The following is a 20,514-nucleotide window of genomic DNA, read 5'->3' as shown; positions in this document are numbered from 1 at the left end:
GGCAGTGGAAATGGGAGGTTGCCCTGCTGGAGTGGGTAGGGATAGACTTAGGGATAGGTTTCCCATGTAATCTGTAGCAAAAATGGATACAGTGTGAAAGCCATTTGGAAATGGTTTGTTTGGAGATGGGCTTCTCCTCTGCCCCTAGGGCAAAGCTTACAAGAAGCTGGTCTGTTTTTCTGAATGGCTTAGTACGGTCCAGATAGTATTTGAGTTGTCTATGCACATCTACTGAGTGTAGAATTCTTTCCCCCTTGTTTTGTGGGTTGGGAAAGAAGGTGTATGGCCTGGTTAAGGGTCACATCAGATACCACCATGGGCATAAAGGAGGAGTTAGTCTTCAGGGAGACTCTGTCTGCATGGAAAATTATGAAGGGCTCGGCAGCCATGAGAGCTTGAAGTTCCAAGACCCTTCTGGCTGAGGTGATAGCTAGTAGGAAGGCAGTCTTCCAAAAGAGCTATTTCAATTCTGTAGAAGCGTCAGGTTCAAAAGGAGGTAAGGTTAGGTCCTCTAACACATAATTCAGGTCCCAGGGTGGCATTGATGGCCTTCTGGAAGGCCAGATACTAGAAGCCCCTCTGAGGAATTGCTTAATCAAAGGGTGAGAGAAGAGGGGTGGGTCTGAATCATAATGGGCAGAGATGGCCGAGGCATGGATTTTAGCAGAGGAGAAAGAGAGGCCACTATTGAGCAACTCTGCTAGGTAATCCAGGATGAGAGGGATGGAAGGTTTGGAGGTACTTCCCCCTTTTGATTGTTTCCAGGAGCAGAATCTTTTCCATTTCCCTGGATATGATTTTCTTGTGCTGGGCCTTCTGGCCTCTGTGATGATGTCCAGGACCTGTTTGCTTAACAAGGACTCCTTGTTAGTTTTTAGTGTATAAGCCATGTTGAAAGCTTGAGTGTAGGTCTGGGTGCAGTACCCCCCCCACCCCCCCGGTCAAGATGTCTGACATCAGGGGAAGCAGCTTTGGGGGCTGTAAGGTCAGACTGCATAATAATGGATATCAATGCTGTCTGAGCCAATCTGGAGCAATGAGGATGGCTTTTGGTCTCTCCTCTCTTATTTTGATCAGAACCTTGGGAATAAGGGGCAGAGGAGGGTATGCATACACAAAGAGGAAGCTCCAGGTGAAGGTCAAGGCATCCACCTTCCATGCTAGGAGGTAATATTCCCTGGTACAGAACTTGTGCAGTTGGTGGCTGAGGTGCTAGGCAAAAAGGTCCACTTCTGGGGTTCCCCACTCCTGGGTGATTTGCAGAAAGATTTCTCAGTGGAGCTGCCATTTGTGGGGGTCCAGTAAGTTTCTGCTTAGGTGGTCAGCCAGTGTGTTGTTGATCCTTGGTAAGTATTGGGCAATTAGGTGTAGCCCCATGGAGGTGGCTAAGCCAGAGACTCATGGCTAACCTGCACAGGGGGTAAGATTGGGTGCTCCCCTGCTTGTTGATGTACCACATTACTGTGGTGTTGTCTGTTTTTATAAGTAGGACCCCTGGCCTGAGATGGGATTGGAAGGAAGTCAGAGCCTTTTGCACTGCCATTATTTCTTTCAGGCTGATGTGCAAGTGAAGTTGCTGGGCATTCCATAGGCCTTGGGTACACCTGCATGCTAGGTGAGCGCCCCAAGCAATGTCTGAGGCATCGGTGGTGATGGTCTGGCCGGAAGGAACTTCCTCTCAGTGAGGTGACTTCTGGAAGCCAGCTGGGTGAAACAGATAGGCAGAAAGCTCTGCTTTTCTGGGGATAGGAAGGCCATTTTGGTTGCTGTGTCTAGCACACAATTTTCCTGGTGGAGTTTTGTTTTGACTTTTTCTCGTTGATGGTGAACCCTAGGGACGTTAGGAGTGATTTGACAAAGAGAAGGTCCTGGAGCAACTTTTCTTTGCAGTCTGCCTGAATGAGGCAGTCATCCAGATAAGGGTAAATCTGCATATGTCTCTGTCTGCAGAATGCTATATCCGGTGCCAAGCATTTGGGGAATACTCTGGGAGCAATAGATAAGCCAAAGGGCAGTGCAGAGAACTGAAAGTGTTGACAGCCTGCTCTGAAGTGCAGGAATTTTCTGCATGATTCCCTGATAGGGATGTGGAGGTAGGTATCTTTTAGGTCGAGTGTCACAAGCCAGGCATTTTGTGTGAGCATAGGCAGGAGCTGCTGCAAGGTTATCATTTTGAATCTGGGGACCACCAAGGAGGTGTTTAGTTTGGATAGATCCAAAATAGGGTGCCAAGTGCTCTCTTTTCCGGGAACAAGGAATAGTCTAGAGTAAAAACCTTTTCCTGTTTGATCTGGAGGGACAGGTTCTACTGCCCCCGGGATATAAGAGTTTGGACCGTTTTCAATGCCTCTGCCCACTGGTTTGGGGGGAGGTCTGGGTACCCTCTTGAACTAAGGAGTTCGCTGAAGGAGAATCTGAATCCCTGAGAAATGATTTTTTTAAGACCTATTGGCCCTTGGTTATACAGTCCCAATTGTCCTTGAAGAGGGTGAGCCTTCCTCATAGTTTTTGATGACTGAAAGGAGGGCAGAGGGGGGAGGGAGAGTCATTGTGAGTGCTTGCCATAGAAGCTTGGCTTAGAACTCCCTGCCTTAGAGACGGAAGTGGTCCATTGTTTGCTTTGTTGCTGGCCCTGGGATAGGGGCCTGGATGGCCTGTCCCTGCGGGGCTTACCTTGGCCCTGTCTGCTACGTGCAGGGAAGGCATAGTGCTTAGAGGGAAAGTTCCTGCTGAATCTGGGAGGTTGAACTTGAAAGAAATCTTTTACTGTTTGCATAGATTTTGCTTTGTCTTCCGTCTTTTTAAGCACCTCTTCTGCTTTTTCCCCAAACAGGCATTCCTTATCTAGAGGTGCATTAATAAGTTTAGACTTGACATGATCAGGAAGCAGTTGTTCCTTCAGCCATGCATGTCTTCTAATAACAGATCCTGTCACTGCTGCCCTGCTAGAGGCTTCTAGGGAATCATATCCACATTGTAATGAGTATTTGGCCACTTGACAAGCAGAGTGTAGTAATTCTGCCAGATCCAGAGTTGGCACTGTCCGGAGAGGTAGCAATCTTTTATTTTAATTGTTCCAAAGTGTGTTGTTGATATTTTAACATATTTATTTATTTATTTGCAATTTGTTTTCCAGGATAATCCATTGGGCTACAAAGGAGCCTGTTTTCAATGGATTCCTGAGGAGAAAAGCTCCAGAAAAAAATACAAGTACATAGGAAGGAAGTTATAAGATCCACAGTAGTACATAGTATAGCCAAGTACAAATACATATCATGTATATACATATCCATTTTTCAAGTAAATGTTACATAATACAGAAAAGAAAAAGATGTACATTCCAAGAAAATTATTCAATAAGTAACATTCAGTTGGAAATACAATTTTTTTTTAAATTGTGGTGGGGGATCTTTCAATTGTAGGTAAATAGCATCACAGAGGATGGAGTACTATAGCAGGTAGTGACTGGCAAGAAATGAGTTTGGAAGAATTAAGAGGTCAGAATAGTCTGAACATATGGAACTGACAACTGAGTGCTCTGATAGCTAAGGTTGCAGATGTGTACACTTTCTTACCCCATGTGTCCAGAGGTCTGGAGTCTTTGTCAGAAGGAAGAGGATTCTGGGAAGAACTAGTCTTAGCTCCTTTGGGTACCTGTGTAATGACCTCAAGGTCTGCAGCTGGATTCCTGTACAGGTATTTGTGATAATCTGGTACTCTGTAGTTGGAGCAGGAGGTAGGGCATCAGGGGCTGAGCTGGATTCATGGAAAACATCATCCACCACTTCCAAAATAGGTGAGATGGCCAGAGGGTCTGTGCTGGGGCAGGTCCAGAAATCCTCTCAGTCGTTTCTTTGACTGTGGGAAGTCTTGAGATTCCCATTGAAAATGTTCCTTGAGGGAGTGAAGGGTTTCCCCAAAGGAGAGATCCTCTGGAGGGGAGGCAGGAGGGATGGATTCCTCTGCATCTGAATCCTCAAACAATTAATGGATGTTGTTCCTCTTCAAAAGCAGAATAATCAGATTCCTCAGACTCTTGGTCTGTCATAATGTCTGGAGAAGGATGTCTTTTCCTTTTTGGAGTGGGGGCCTGAGTACTTCAGATCAGGGAGATGAGATCCTCCACCATTTTAAGCATCTGAGCTTGGGGTGGGGGAGCAGTAGCAAGATGGTGGCTAGAAGCAGATTTCCTAGGAGCGGCCTGGATTCTAGGCCTGAGACAAATCAATCGGTCTTTGAGAAGCGGTAGTCGGATGTGAAGACGTTTTTAGTCTAGAATCGGTAGTGCGAAAGGCCTCCTCGGAAGCCGGTGCCTGCGTTGCGGCTCCGGACCCAACCGAGGCAGAGACAGCCAAAGGCTCAGAAGACAAAGTGGATTTCTGTGGCATACCGGTCTCCAAAAGGGTATCAGCAGAGGCCGGCATAGAAAGCGAGTCGGGAATCAGGGGCTGCAAAAGCACCTCACTGAATTCCGGAGAACTGATGACTTGCTTAGCAGTAGCGTCGTCGGAAGACTTAGCCTTGAGTGGTCTGTCTCTATCTTTATCTCTACGTTTTTTCGGAATGTCAACGGATTGTTGGCTGATGGACGCCATATTGGAATTCTAAGATGGAACACGAAAATAACGGTCTACAAAAAGAGCTCTATGGAGAATAGTTCTCCACAATGAAGAGGGCACAGAACCAGCAATGAGGGATGTCGTGGTCTGGCCCTAAACAATTGATGCAGTAGGAATGAAAGTCTCAGTGTGGGATCTGCTTTCCACAGGCAAGATAATTGTTAACTTTTTCAGACATCGGTTAGAGCAAGAAAAAAAGGTCCCCAACTGGCACTTAGCTTTAGACGTTTTCTGCTGAAATTTAACTTCTGGTAGCAACCGACTGGCACTTGTGCGAACTGTTTCTGCTACAAGCCCCACGGCAAGAAAGACTGATGTAATGACCTGACTTCAGACTACAGGTGACGGCAGCTGGTGCACAAAAACAGTGACTCTGGTATTTGGGCCAACAGAGGGCTACCACAGCAGGGATAACCCACAGATGATGACTGCAACAGTGAAACACGATGAACATCTATATATACCATATTCAATAAGTCCAAGGCAAACATTTCAGTAAATATGTGTCGTCATACTATCCAAACTGGATTAATTCAGCAATTTTATTAAAAAAAATTACTTCAACATACAGGAAGAAGTTAAAATATTTCCAGAAATAAAAGATAAGACAAAAATTTAGACTGAAGAACACATGCAGATCCTTCATCTGCCAGGATTTAGCCACCACTGTCAACAACCTAGTGAAGACTGGACCATGGAAAAAGACTAGATAGCAACATTTTATACTAAAGGGGTGCCAGTGAAGCCCAAAACACAGAGGTCTCATGTGGACTCCAGATGATGGGGCTACCAAAGAGTGTTTTCATCATATCTAATGATACTGTCTACATGTTCTGTAGAAGCAAGGGCATAAGCATGAGTAGAATGAACACCCGAAACATAAACTATCAGGTGTGCCACATGATGTCACTGGGTGTAGAATGGAATAAAATCTTGGCCATCCTTTGCCACATGACATTACCAAGGTCCAGAATATGACAAAACATGTCAACTCCTTTAGTGAACAGAAGGAGGTAGTAGTAAAATCCTGCCACTGTTTGCAGAATGAGATATTCTTCACAACTCTATGAGAGTAAATGATGGACCCATCCCCAAAGATTTTCACTGAAAAGGACTAATCAACAAAGTGCTTTCTTCAGAAGGACTGTAGATATCCAAGATGTGATAAAGACTGTCCACTGATCAAACCTACAGTCCACTGGTTCACTGTAATGGTTCCGCAACATAGGGAGAACTCAAACTACTTCTTTTCACACTAGCCATCCCAAACTAGAATGAGGACTGCAGTGTGCATCCAGTATGTGTGTGTGTGTGTGTGTGGGGGGGGTTATACTTTTGGGTGACTCTGCAAGAAGAGAAGGAGGGTGGGGTGGGGGGGGGTCTGCATGCCACTTCGATACCTTTCTCAGATAGTGAAGAGGTCTCTTCCCTTTCAGAGTTTGCAAGGTTTAAAAGAGGATGAGGAAGAGGTGTGTGGGAGGGGGCAAATAATTATTCACAAAGCTGACAGTTTGCTTCTTCTTCAGTAGGACAGTGACCATTTCTTGGGTGGGCTTGCTGAAGAACACTTCTTCCACTATATGGGCATCCATGATCTTGCTTTAAGTTCCTCCTTAAAGGAAACAGTTTGTCACACTATCCTCTTGAAATCCATACACCCGAGACTATAACCCTAACCAGAGTAAATACAAAGTGGGCCACATGACGACCAAGTTTTGGAAGCCAAAAAGAAAAAAATCATCAGAAATTCCTCCTTCAGCACAGACTCATGGAGTTGCTCAAGCTAATCTACAGCCTTATTAAATAAATGACACAGAAATCTGGAGAGGTATGAAAGTACAGTTGTGTAAGTAAATTTGCCATTACAGTAGATGTTTGAATGATCACTGCTGCAGTAGTCCTAGTTATATGCGGTAGACACTACAAGGACAACAACCAGCTAGCTTCCAAAGCTACAGTGCACATTCCATGAGCCCAAACTGTCAGTCAGCTTGAGATGAGCTGACTAAAACACAAGTGAGTACCAAACTCTTCACAGCTTTCCTGCCAACAGACAGAAAGAGAATATGTCCTGAAAGGACAATACCAGGAACAACAAAAATAAATGTCCACACCCTGGCATAATAAACACACCAAAAAGCAAGGGGGATGGAGGGAGAAAGTGGCTACTGCAGCAGTGATCACTTGAACATCTATTGCTATTGTGAATGTACTTAAACAACTGTTCTAAGTTCATCTTATTGATCACTGCTGCAGTAACCTTAGCTATATATGTAGATTCCCCTAGCTTACTACATTTGGAAGGTAGAAGGAGAAGTGTCCAGGAACCCCTGGAGAATAGTCCCAGCAAAGCCTGACCTGGATCTAGAGAATGAAGCAAACTTATAGTACTTTGTAAAAGTATGTACAGAGGGCCGGGTAGCAGCTTCCAGACTCCAATCCTTTTCAAAAAGATACAGAGGGAAATCAAGGCTCTGGTGCCAGGATCCGCCACATAACGCATGCACTCAAGTCACTCCACAACAAGTACAAATATGACTCTGTCATTGTCCATGTTGGAGTGAATGACTTGAGACGTACCTCCCTGGACTACACGAAAAGAGACATGGAAGAGCTCTCGGATCATGTGGCCCAGGGAGGTATGACCCTAGCCCTGAGTAGCATCCTGCCTTCGCCCAGAATTATACCACAATATAAGGACAAAATGATTGACTTCAACACTTGGCTAAGCTTCTGGTGTCATTCAAGGGGGATCCAGTATCTGTCTGCCTGGGATGACATGATTGACAGACCACGATGCTTTGCCAGAGATGGTCTGCACCTGTCGTCTCTGGGATTCAGGTTACTGGCTAAGGCTCTTGCCACCCCTATAGTGCCTTTTTTAGGCAAAGTTCAAAGAACAAAACCACCACCGTAACAGGTACAAGCATGCAAAATCTGAAGGTAATGCTACTCAATGCTAGAAGTCTAAACCTCAAAATGCACTATCTCGAGGCACTCCTAAAAATGGAGAACATCGATATCTGTGCAGTAACTGAGACCTGGTTCAAGGCTCCAGAGAGCACCCGTGCAATACCAGGCTACAACTCTTACCACACTTTTTGGCCACCAAAGCAGGACCGAAACACTAAAGGTGGAGGAGTGTCAATATTCACCAAGGATATTCACACCACCAGGCTAGTTGCCCAACACAATGCGTCTGAAATTCTCCAGGTGCAACTAACACTAGGTAAGACTGCAATCCAAATTTTAGCTTGCTACAGATCCCCACCATACCCCAAGATTCTCAATACATCTTTCCAAACATACTGGAAAATATTAAGATAGAACCAAACACCCTAATACTGGGTGATTTTAACTACCCTGCCATTAACTGGGAAAGCTACTGATGTACCAACACCTTTGCCCAACGGTTCTTGGAATTCATAAATTCCAACGCCCTGGATCAACTAATCCATAGTCCCACCAGAGGCTCCAATATCCTAGACCTGGTCATTACCAACATGGGAAATCGATGCTCCACACCTATGGTCACCCCCTCGTTAGTCACATCTGACCATAAGCTAATCACCCTTAACATCCACATCCCACCCCCACCCCCCAGTAAGTAAACCTCCATAAAAACTTCTCCAAAGCCAACTTCGTGCTACTCAAGTCAGAAGTGACAAACTTCATGACACCCATGCAGACGGGAGCTGAAAGTTCAACTGCTGAATCCTACACTAAGGCACTGTACGAGCACATCCACTCATGCATAAATCGTGCCATCCCAAATAGAACCAAGATGCTCTCATCCAAAAAAAGAAGCCAATCTGGTAGTCCCCTGCCATAAACAAACTTTACAACAAAAGGAAGAAATTGTTGCAGAAAAGAGGAAAATCCCAGGATGCAAAAAACTTCCTTACCAGCCTCAGTAAGAAACAGAGATCCCTCATAAAATCCTCCAAAGCTAGTTACGAAAATAAAACTGCCAAAGATTCCAAAGACAACAGCAAGGCATTCTATAACTATGTCAAGAATCTAAATGGCAATGCTCAGATCTGCTCTGAGCTAAAAAATAATGGCATTAAATATAGTGATCCCAAGGATATTGCCAATATCCTGGCAGATCGATTCAGTGCCAACTTCACCCCCCTCTCACCCCCTAAATGGCCCATCTCAATACCGGAAGATTGCCAAATTCCAGTAATAACGGCCACACAGGTAAAAAACGCACTCTCCAAAGCTAAGAATACAGCATCCATGGGACCAGATGACATCCCGGGTTGTGTACTACATGAATTACAATATGAACTAGCACCTCACCTAAGTGTCATGTTTAATCATAGCCTCACCTCAGGTTTCGTGCCCACTGAGTGGCGCACAGCTACAGTTATCCCACTCCACAAGGGGGGATCCACCTTGGATCCCGGAAACTACCGTCCCATCAGTCTGACAAGCCTTATCTGCAAGGCCATGGAACGTATTATCATGGAACTTATAAACAAAGACATTGGCAACCTTCAAACACTGGACCCCACCCAGTTTGGGTTCGTGAAGGGCCGATCTTGTCTCCTGAACTTGATTGACTTCTTCAAATCAGTCTCCAGAGCCATGGACAAGGGTAAGGTGGTCCACACAGCCTATCTAGACCTTGCCAAGGCCTTTGACACCATCCCCCACTCTGGAATCATAGATAAACGTACTAAGCTGGGCATTAATTCCTACGTCACCCAATGGGTTGCTAACTGGCTTATTGATAGAACCCACACTGTAAAAGTAGCTGACTCCAAATCCAGCTCCAGACAAGTGACAAGTGGAGTACCTCAGGGTTCAGTCCTGGGACCGCTCTTGTTTGGCATCTACTTCTCTGAAGTACAGGCCAACACTAAGGGACTCTGGATAACAAAGTTTGCAGATGACTGCAAACTGGGAGCCATTATTGAATCCCCAAATGATGTGGATACTCTACAAAAGGGCCTTACAGAAACAGATGCTTGGTGCCAGAGCCATGGGCTCAAGGTCAATGCCAAGAAATCTTTTAGTTATGTACTCACCATAACTTCAGATGTTTGGGATCCATCTCGCCTACATTCTGAACTGATGGGTTCGGAGCCGATCCCTCGGCTCCGACTCGGCACGCTTATGCTATAGAGCGAGGCCTCTAATTGGCTGAGCTATCTTTATCCCAGGATGCACCACCACTAATCCCCCAGATCTTGTTTGTCTGCATTCATGCACACATGCACAACTTGGTTATATAACATTGTTAGATGTTTCAAGATGAAACAACAGGATTCGGACCTTCTGATATCCTCTGATCTCCAAGGAAGGGGGAAGGAGGGTGGGTTATCGGGAATGTAGGCGAGATGGATCCCAAACATCTGAAGTTATGGTGAGTACATAACTAAAAGATGTTATGTGATCCTATCTCGCCTACATTCTGAACTGATGGGACAGCGTCCTAGCACCTAAATCCCGGGTGGCTCATTGGAAAACACTCCTGAGCACTGTGGAACCAAATGAAGCTCGTCCTCTAGATGCCACATCTAATTTTTAGTGGGAAATGAAGGTGTGCGGGGAAGACCATGTAGCCGCAGCACAAATGTCACTAATAGCAAGCTTAGAATGAAATGCTACCGAAGTAGACATAGCCCTTGTAGAATGAGCCTTGACAGAGGTGGTAAGCTCTTTGTTAGAATAAATATATGCTTGAGTAATACAGTCCCTGATCCATTTGGCAATAGTGACCTTTGTGACAGCGTTGCCCAATCTGTTATTTGCAAAGGATACAAACAACTGATCTGTTTTCCTTGTTTGTTTGGTCCTGTCTAAATAAAAACGTAACTGTCTGTGGACACCTAGTGTGTGGAATATGAACTCCACTTTGTTAAGAGTATTTTGGGAAAAAAACTGGAAGCTCTAACGATTGTTGTAAGCAGAAAGTAGAACAAACTTTAGGAACAAAGGAAGGATTTGGTCTGAGGGATACTCTGTCTTTATGAAAAACCAAGTACGGAGGTTTCACTGACAAAGCTTGAAGCTCTGAAACTCTTCTGGCAGAAGTAATCGCCACCAGAAAGGCTGTCTTCCATGATAGAAACTTTAGATCACATGTGGCTGCTGGTTCAAAGGGGAAGAAGTCAAGGCGCGTAATACTATATCGAGATCCCATGAAGGTGCAGGATGAGAAATCGGAGGTCTTAATAGAGCAGCACCTTTCAAGAAGGTCTTACACAATCTGTTGCTCATTAAAGGTGGGTCTATGGATTCGTGAAAATTAGAAATTGCTGCCAATTGTTCTTTGATGGTAGAAACTGAAGAGCCTTGATTGAAAAGAGAGGTCAGAAATTTTAGTACTTCTGCCACGGGAATAGAAATGGGGTCCAGGCCCCGGAGTTGAGCCCAAATAGCAAACCTTTTCCATTTGCTAGAATACAGTTTCTTTGTCGCAGACTTATGGGCCGAAGATAATATGTGTACAACATCTGGATCCAATGTATGACTCCTGACTATCGTCGGAAGAGGAAGAGCCAAGCCGTCAATTTTAAGGTGTGTAGGGACTGGTGGAACAGTCCCGACTGATGAACCAGTAGGTCTGGTATCTGATCCAGAAACCATGGACCTTCCAGGGCATGTTTCCGAAGATAGGGGAACCACACTTGATGAGGCCAGTAAGGAGCAATCAAGATCATTTTGCTCCCCAAGAGAGATGCCTTTTGAATCACCCTAGGGAGGAGAGGAACTGGAGGGAAGGCACAAAGCAAGCCGGTGGGCCAAGGATGGACTAATGCGCCCATGGGGCTCTTCCCCGGAGCCGGGATTAGGGAGAAGAATTCTTTGCACTTCGCATTCAGAGGAGCCGCGAAGAGGTCGCAACATGGAACTCCCCCATTCGCTGAAAATCTGACTTGCCACTGTCATATTCAGAGACCATTCGTGAGGAGAGAGGATGGTTCTGCTCAATCTGTCGGCTATGACATTGGACTTGCCCGGTATGTGAGTAGCCACTAGGAAGCGTTTGGTCGAGACTGCCCATTCCCAAACTCTCATGGCTTCTCTGCAAAGAGGATAGGATCTGGTCCCTCCCTGTTTGTTCAGGTACCAGACAACTGACATGTTGTCTGAGTGAACAGCGATTACGCCCTGAGGGAGATAATCGTGAAGAGCTTGAAGGGACAGGAGTACTGCCCTCATTTCTAGGATGTTGATATGAAGAAGAGTCTCTTCCGGGTGCCATTTGCCTTGGACTGACCTGCCCAGGGAATGCCCCCCCCCCCCCATCTGGGAGGCGTCCGTGGTCAAAGTGGCCGCCGGAGGAGGAAGAACAAAGGGTCGTCCCTGATCCAAATTGGAGGGCACTAGCCACCAGCGAAGGTCCCGTTTGCAAGATTCCGTGATCCATATGAGGTGACTGAGAGGGAGTTCCTGAAAGGACCACTGAGCTGAAAGAAGCCACTGGAGGATTCTCATGTGCAAACGTGCCAAGGGGACTAGAAGAACCGTGGCAGACATGGATCCCAATAGCTGCAGGACCATTCTGGCTGGGGCTTTGGACCTGGGAAGTAAGGCTCGAACTTGATTTTGTATGGTGTGAATTCTGTCCGAAGGTAGATAGACCCGCATTTGGTTTGAGTCTATCTCTACCCCTATGAATCTTATTCGTTGAGATGGCCGCAACACAGACTTTGGCCAATTGAAGGTGATTCCAAGGGAATTGCCCAGTAAGATAGTGGCTTGTAGGCTCCGCAGAAGTAGATGCTTGGAGGTGGCAGTTAGGAGCCAGTCGTCTAGATACGGAAACACCTGGAATCCTAGACGTCTCAGGTGAGCAGTCACTACTGCCAAGCACTTGGTCAACACCCTAGGGGCTGTGGTGAGACCAAAGGGCAGCGCACGGAACTGAAAATGACTGCCTCCTAGGCTGAAGCGCAGATGTCTCCTGGACGCTTGATGTACCATGATATGATAATAAGCGTCCTTGAGATCTATGGAGCACATCCAAACACCTTTCTCCAGCAATGGGAGAATGGTTTGTAGAGTGACCATTCGAACTTGGACTTTCTGACTGAACGGTTTAGGATGCTGAGGTCCAAAATGGGCCTCAAGTCCCCGGTCTTTTTTGGCACCAAAAAGAATTTTGAGTAAGTCCCTAATCCGATCTGGTCTACGGGGACCGGTTGGATGACTCCTTTTTGCAGCAGCTTTGAAACTTCTGAGGCTGCGGTATCCCGTTGACTGGGTGGCGGGTCCGGGATTTTTTTGGACTGAGGGATGGAGTGAGAGAATGGGATGGAGTAACCTCCGGCGATAATCCGAAGCACCCATCGGTCCTGAGTGATCCCTTCCCAGGCCTTCAGGTGCTTCGAGAACGACCCCGACTGGCTCGGAGCAGCACAGCCGGGCAATCCCTCAGGGACTATGAAAGGCTGAAGAGCCACGAAAGGACTCGCGGTCTCCAGTGTTGCGAGGGCCTCTGCCGCCTCTGGGACGGCGTCTTCCGGATGAATTTCCCCCTCCTCTGCCTCTGGAAGGGGAACCTTCCTGCTGAGAGGGGTAAGGCTTCTGAGATCTACGGAACCACATTTTCCCTCCTCTTTTAGCCTTGGGATAAGGCCGAAAGGGAGTGGAAAATCGTGCCCCTACGGCAGTCAGAGTCTTACCCTCCTGTTCACAGCGGGTTAGTGTGTCTTTTACCTTGGGTCCAAACAGGGAGGACCCATCAAAGGGGGCGTCGGCAAATGAAGACTTAAAGGCCTCTGCGAAATGACACAGGCGGAGCCAGGCTTGTCTCCGTAGAGCAATGCCTGTACCCGCCGCTCTACTCGCCCCTTCGCCGCATACGAAATGAGCCTCATGGACGAGTTCGAAATGGACGACATTGTAGCCAGCTGAGAGCCAACCGTCTGGGCCAGCTCCTCAGGCAGGTTACCCAAGAGGGTATCGGATAGCTCCTTAATCAGATCCCTCTGAAATCTGGTAAAGTGCGTCAGGTAGTTCAAGGACCTCAGTGTAAAGGCCGCTGAACTAAGGGTGCGCTTTCCATACCGATCCATGCTCCTAGACTCCTTATTAGGAGGATGGACGGACGTAGAAGCCTCTGCTACATCTTGCTGGGTAGCAGATGCCACCACCAAAGCATCTACAGCCACACCTTTAGTAAGGAACTCTCTATCAGGGGGGCCGAGAGAAATTTGTTCGGACGAGCAGGCACCGGTTCCACAGAGTCTGGGTGTTCCCACGCCCTTCGACAGATCAAATCCAAGAGCTCGTCGAAGGGCGAAGACACCCAGGAGGCGGAGGGCTGAGCCCCGAAGGCCTTCAGGAACACCGACTCATCAGCAGAGGGAGGTTTGGACTGCCAGCCGCCTCGCTGTTTTAGGGCTTCCAGGATGTCTGCAAAGGAGACATCATCCGAGGACGACTTAGGGGACCCCTCTGCATCATCGAGATCGGTGTCGGATGTCAAAGACTCATCAGGGGAGTCAACGTGCTTCCTCTTGCATGAACTTTTCCTGGGGGGTTCTTCCGAAGAGGCTTCAGAAGGACCTCCAGGACGGGGAGAAACCCCAGCGGGGGTAACCTGAGGCCCGGGGGCTCCACTGTCTAAAGACAGGGGGACTGCCAACAACCCAGTCTCCGTATGCAGGGAGGTAGCTGGGGAAACCGTGGAGGTAGCCAAGGAAGATTTGGCTAAAGCGCTCCTCATAGCCCTGAAGGCGGGACCACCAGAATCCTGGGAGGGTCCCACCTCCGTGGCCACGACAGTGGACGGTACTCCCGCCGCCGACGCACCAAGAGGGAGACTTGGGACCGAGAGCATCAATCCCGAAGCCTCCCCCCCAAGGCCGAAGGAAGAAGTCCGTGTACTGAACTCCGACCCAAGAGCCAGAGTTGGAGCAAGGGTCGGGCCCGACCCTAACACCTCCACAGGTTCCACCAGCACCGGCTCCAACGGTGCCGAAGCTGTTGGAGGAGGAACCACAGTAAGGGAGTGGACCATCGGCTCCGAAGCCAAATGGGCTGGAGCCGAAACAAGCTTTTGGAACACCAAAGACTGGAAGAGTCGAAGGAGCACAATGTCGATGTCCGAATCAGACATCTTGGATGACCTAGAGGATACCGATCGGGTCCAAACCGATTTCTCCATCGGCTCCGAAGGGGTCGGGGACTGGCTCCGAAAGGACTCAACAACTATCGGCTCCGAGGAAGGCTTCAAGGAAATTTCCCTCGGTGCCGATAAGGACTTCGTCTCCGAGGGGGAAGAGTCTGAGCCGGTAACCCTGATCGGCTCCAATATCAGTGGAGCCGATGAGGGTGACCCGCCTCTCGATGCCCCAGACCTCGGCTCCGAAACCAGAGGGGTCGAGGCTGGAGGCATCGAGGCAGACCGTTCCGACCTCGGCTCCGAAGTCCGTGGAGCCGATGGAGAAGTCTGCTTGGATTTTTTAGCAGTCGGTTCCGACTGACTGGTCGGAGCCGATGCTTTCTTCTTTTTAGAAGGAGACGGAGAGGAAGATAAAGCCTCCTCGAAGGAAGGCTTGATTAATCCCTTGAGGATTAATTTGTTTTTCCTCTCCTGGAGGACTCTAGAAGAGAACGCGTGGCACACACTACACGACTCTTGTAAATGCTTAGCACCTAAGCAATAGACGCACGAGGCGTGGTCGTCCGTTATGGACATTTTAAAACCACACCTTGTGCATTTCTTAAATCCGGAGGGTTTGTGTTCTTTCGACATAACTGCTTTGCCAAAGAACCAATATAAGCGAAAACAACACTAAACTTTTAGTTAAAGACAGTTCAATACAACTTTAACAAAAATTATATATATATATATTAAAATTTTTTTTTTTTTTTTTTTTTTTTTAAACACTAACAGTAAACAGACAAAAAAGAGTGAAAGATAGAGAGAGAGTCAAGACCCTCTAACTTAAACGGGTACTTGACCCAAGAAATTACACAAGCAGCAAAGTAACAGGGGAAGGCCCCTCTAACTGAAACGGGAAACCTTCCCTGACTAAAAAAGTCACGAATATACTAACACAAATTCACCAAACACACTAATATAACAACAATAGCTGTTAAAACAGCTTTTGGGTTCAAAGAAAGGAAATTTGTGACAGGAAAAAGCCTAATAACTAGTACTTAGCCCAGCCAATGTTGAGACCACGTCTAAGCTTGATAGCGGCAAACGAGATCTGGGGGATTAGTGGTGGTGCATCCTGGGATAAAGATAGCTCAGCCAATTAGAGGCCTCGCTCTATAGCATAAGCGTGCCGAGTTGGAGCCGAGGGATCGGCTCCGAACCCATCAGTTCAGAATGTAGGCGAGATAGGATCACATAACATGTATAGTTATCCCCTTTGGGAAAAACATGTATCTGTGAATTACCATACAGGTGGCAGTACACTAAACACCCAATGTTTGATAAGAGACTTAGGGACACAGGTGGACAGTGGTCTCACCTTCGATAACCACATCGCCACAACAGTCAGGAAATCCTTCTATGTGGCACACCTCATCACTAAGGGCTTTTCATCCAGAAAAAAGGAGGTCATTGTCCTACTGTACTCATCCCTCATTAGACCCATTATAGAATACAATGCCCCGTTTGGTATGTACCTCTCAAGACATCTGCAACAACTGGAAAGGCCGCAGAAATACCTCACTAAAAGAATCACAGGCCTAAAACAGATGCCCTACGCTGACCGCCTTAAAAAACTCCAGCTATACTCTGTCGCATATCGTCTACTCAGAGATGATCTTTGCTTAACATACAAGGCCATGTCAAACCCAGAGCTGTTGGACATGCTACACTTAAAGAAATCCCAATCCCTTAGAGCCACACGCTCCAGGGATCTAAACCTTGTCATCACAATAAACAAAACATGCTGGAGGGATAGGTTCCTGAACCAGAGACTCCCCAGACTCTGGAACAGATTACCCATACATGTCAAGCAGAGTGCCTCTTTGGTCCTCTTCAAAAGGAACCTTGACGATTGGATGGGAGAAAGGAAATTCACCCCGGGGATAATGTCAGTCGCCCTGCTAGACAGGGGTCCAGGGAAGTAAATAGTGTGGGAAGAAATAGCCAGGGAATTGTTATGGCTAGGCTTGTATAGGCCCTAGGGCTGCTAGACTAGTACCAACCTATGAACCTATGGTACAGTGGACTTTGATCCTGCTTGGAATAGCTTTGTTATGGTGAATACAACAAAGGTAATAGCCTTAGACAACCATTTGGAAATATTATGTTTCACACAGGTTCTCTCTTCTTATTATCTTCACAAGAAGTGAACAACAGATCTGAAAGGTTTAGCTCTGTTATGATAGCACCCGAGCTGGCTGTGGACACCCAAGGTATGGAGCACCTTTTTCCTCCTCATTTTTAGATTTAGAAAAGAAAATGGGGAGATGGGTAATTTGGCTTAAAGTAAACTCAGATACCACTTTAGGCATAAAAAGGATTAGTTATCAAAGAAAACATATCACTGTGGAGAATGAGACAAGGTTGACTCACCATAAGAGCTTGCAAACTCTGGCACCTTTCTTGCAGAGGTCAGAGCAATCAGTAAAACTGTCTTCCATGTTAAGAACCTTAAATCACCAGATTAGTTGCTTCAAATGAAGCACATGCTTGCTTCTCTAACACAAAATTAAGATTACAAGGAGGGGGCACTAATTTACTTGGATGCCTCTTGTGCAAAACCCCTTTCAAAAACATTTTCCTATATGACTGCAATGAAACAGGAGGATCCATGAGCAGACATGCTGTAATGGCTGATAAATTAATCTTAATACAGGAAAAAGAAATGCCATAGGGTAGTAGCTCACACAAATATTTTAAAACCATAGAAAAACTAGTCTTGCATGGGTGCTGGTTATGTTGATGACACCAACTAAAAAACTTTTTTCCATTTGCTAATATATGATTTTTTTTAGTAGCAGGCATTCTTGCCTTCATTAGTACTTGCTGTACATCCTTAGTAAACAGGTGCCTAAAAGCAATTAAGACCTTATTATCCAGGCAGTCAGGTTGTATCAAACAACCCTGCTCTTATATGAGTAGATCTTAGCTGTGAGGAAGCTTGTGGCAACTGCTCACAGCCATTTCCAAAAGAAGTGAAAACTGCGGTTGCTGGGCCAGAAGACAGTCACCGCAATGATCTTCCAGGATTCCTAATGAATCTTAAGAAATACTCTGGATATTAGTGGAAAGAGTGGAAAAGCATAAAGAATAATTCCTATCCAAGGAAAGGAAAACACATCTGTCTTCCAGGCCTTCATGCATGGTGTCCTGGAACAGAATCTTTCTAGCTGATTGTTCAGAGAGGAGGCAAAGAGGTCTATTTGAGGAATTCCCCACAGATGGATCAAATCCTGGAAGAGCCTCCCTAGTTTCCTTTCTAGACAGTCTGCCCTTCTCCTGGACAGCTTGCCTGCCACACAGTTTTGCTCTGAGGGAATGAAGGATGCCTGAAGAGTGGGACTGTTTTATGAAGATACAGCCCAAGCTAACATGACTAGTCTGCAAAATGGGTACAACCTGGATCCCCCCTGCTTCTTGGTGTACCATATGACTGTGGTATTGTCTGTAACAACTTGAAGAGATCCCAAGGACCAAAGATGATTCAGAGAGTTGAGTGCCTTAATCTGGGCAAACATCTCATTGATAATTATGTGCTTGTGCCTGTCTTTGGTGTCCCCCACACGCTGCACTTTCATCCCTCCTGAAAGTGCTCCATAAGCAAAGTCTGAGGCATCTGTGGTGACTGCCTTTGAGCAGGGAGGGAGAGGGCGACACCTGAATTTCAGAGTATCTGTTGTCTCTGCCAAAAGATTTCCCTTTTGACAACCCTGAGCACTGAAATTTGAAAAGATAAAGTGTCTTGATGCTAGGACCAAAGAGATTTCAGACACCACTGTACCTCTCTCACATGGTGTCTTGCCAGGGATATCATGAGAATCATACAAGCCATGAAACACACTAAATCCTGAGATATTCCCTCACAGTGACCAAAGCTTGAGTGGAAACCATACAAAAAGGTATAGATACAGATGAAGATTTATGTTTTCCTGTGAAAGAAAAGCTCTTTGAACTGAGGTGTCTAGTTGACATCCCAGGACCACAATCATGTGTGAAGGAATCAAGAAAGACTTATGAATATTCTCTTGGAATCTCAGCTTGTGTAAGAAATCTCTCTCACAAGACAGAGATTCCTGACACTCTGAAACTACTCTGCAAAGATAAGAAAGTCATCTAAATATGGGAAATGTGGATACCCTGTAGTTTACAATGAGCTATAACTGAAGCTCTAACTGAGAACTAGGCAACCTGAGTTCTAACAGTGGCTCAGAGTCCTTCTGGAGCTGGCATGAGGGAAGAGAGAAAGAACTGACATGGCTTTGCTGGCCCATGATTCTTTGAGAGAGAGGGTACATGTCAAGTTGCACATTCCTATTTTAGAATCCCATATGGAGACTGGATATAATGTGGAAGATGCTGGCTTCAAGGAGGAAGAGGGCAACCTTGCATGGTTACATCACCCAAGGGAAGTTTGTGATGCATTCTAGCTGGCGTGCAACTGCATTCTGAACCCTAGAGTGTTAGGAGATATGAAGAGTGGCATTATGAACCCAAAAAGGTAAAAATCTCAACCACCCTGATGACTTCACAAATGACATCCAATCACAATGAGCCCTTATGGTGATGATGGGGAACAAATGAACCAAACTGACAGAGGGACAGATTACTTGTAGGCAATGGGGGCAAAAACCAGAAAAAAAAACACCTCTTTCACTGGCCACTCTAATAGAGAAGCTCCAGAATAGTTAGGAGCCTAAAGACTCAATGGAATCAGTATTTTTTTTTTTGCTATGGAAAAGTGTAAAAACCTCCAGAGGTAAAGTTAAGTGGAGGCATTAAGTGGCTCACTGACACGCTCACTGATATTATAATCAGCTGCAGTGATGAAACTGTATGTATTTGTACTGCATGTATAAATGTGGATCTTGTTCAGCAAATGCATGGCTGCCAAAGGAGAGGGCAGAGAACCACGTCTGGGGCTGAAAAGATATGGGCAAAGATCTCCTTATACTCTTCATGTTACAGCTGATGAAAGGTCACCGACAAAACACTACTTCACCGATGGCAGTCTACTTGATACCTTTTCATCATATTCAGAGAAAAAAAGAGCTTGCATTACTTGGCCAGTTCCTCCTGCCAATCTCTGTTTGCTTTCCTGCACCAGAACAGTATAGTCTGAGTAAAATCCTTACAAATCAGATACATCTAGTAGTTGCTCACGTCAAAGCCAAGAAATGCACTGCATTCATTTCCTTGAACGGCCTTTTGCAGCAGCTGCTAAAAAGTAATGCTAATCGGTCCTAAAAATTACAGAACAGTCACAAAATTGTGGAAGAAAATCAGAAAAAAAACTATTTTTTGGCAGAAAATGCTTTGATGAGAAACAAGCAGAACACTGTTTGATTAAAGTTGTTTCAGTTCTTCAGAATTGGCAAACTGAAAGAACAAAAGGTGAGCTACCCTTCTCGTTTTACGTAAGCCCATGCTAGCAATACCAAGATGGTCAGTGAAGAAACTTGTGATCCACTCATCCACCAAAAGATTTCTTTAAAGAAACCTGCTGAGAAGCACTACCTGAACATGGTAAAATTTTCAAGCAGCAATCACCACATCTCAGTAGTTCTTCATCAGCTATAATGCTTCCAAGATTATCTACTGACTTAAGTCCAGAAAATATCAGTACCTCCTTACAAGACAAACTCATGTCTCCACCTTCATCTAAAATAAATAATCAAAACACAGGAAGGCCCAGTGACTCTTTTAAGCATCCTCAAAAATGGAAGTGAATACATTTTGTGAATAACTGACAGCACTTTCAAAATTCTG

General features: G+C 46.0%; 1 protein-coding gene across 2 annotated transcripts in view; it reads right to left on the bottom strand.

The window, feature by feature from the left end:
• The window catches only part of LOC122793098 (probable global transcription activator SNF2L2), a 2,696,898-nt gene that overhangs the window by 798,818 nt on the left and 1,877,566 nt on the right, over positions 1 to 20,514 (bottom strand). The gene's annotated exons all lie outside the window — the stretch shown is intronic.

The sequence above is a fragment of the Protopterus annectens genome, chromosome 2.part0 (assembly GCF_019279795.1).
Source record: "Protopterus annectens isolate FY-2018-M chromosome 2.part0, PAN1.0, whole genome shotgun sequence".
NCBI lineage: Eukaryota > Metazoa > Chordata > Ceratodontiformes > Protopteridae > Protopterus > Protopterus annectens.
This window is presented reverse-complemented; position numbering and strand designations above follow the sequence as displayed.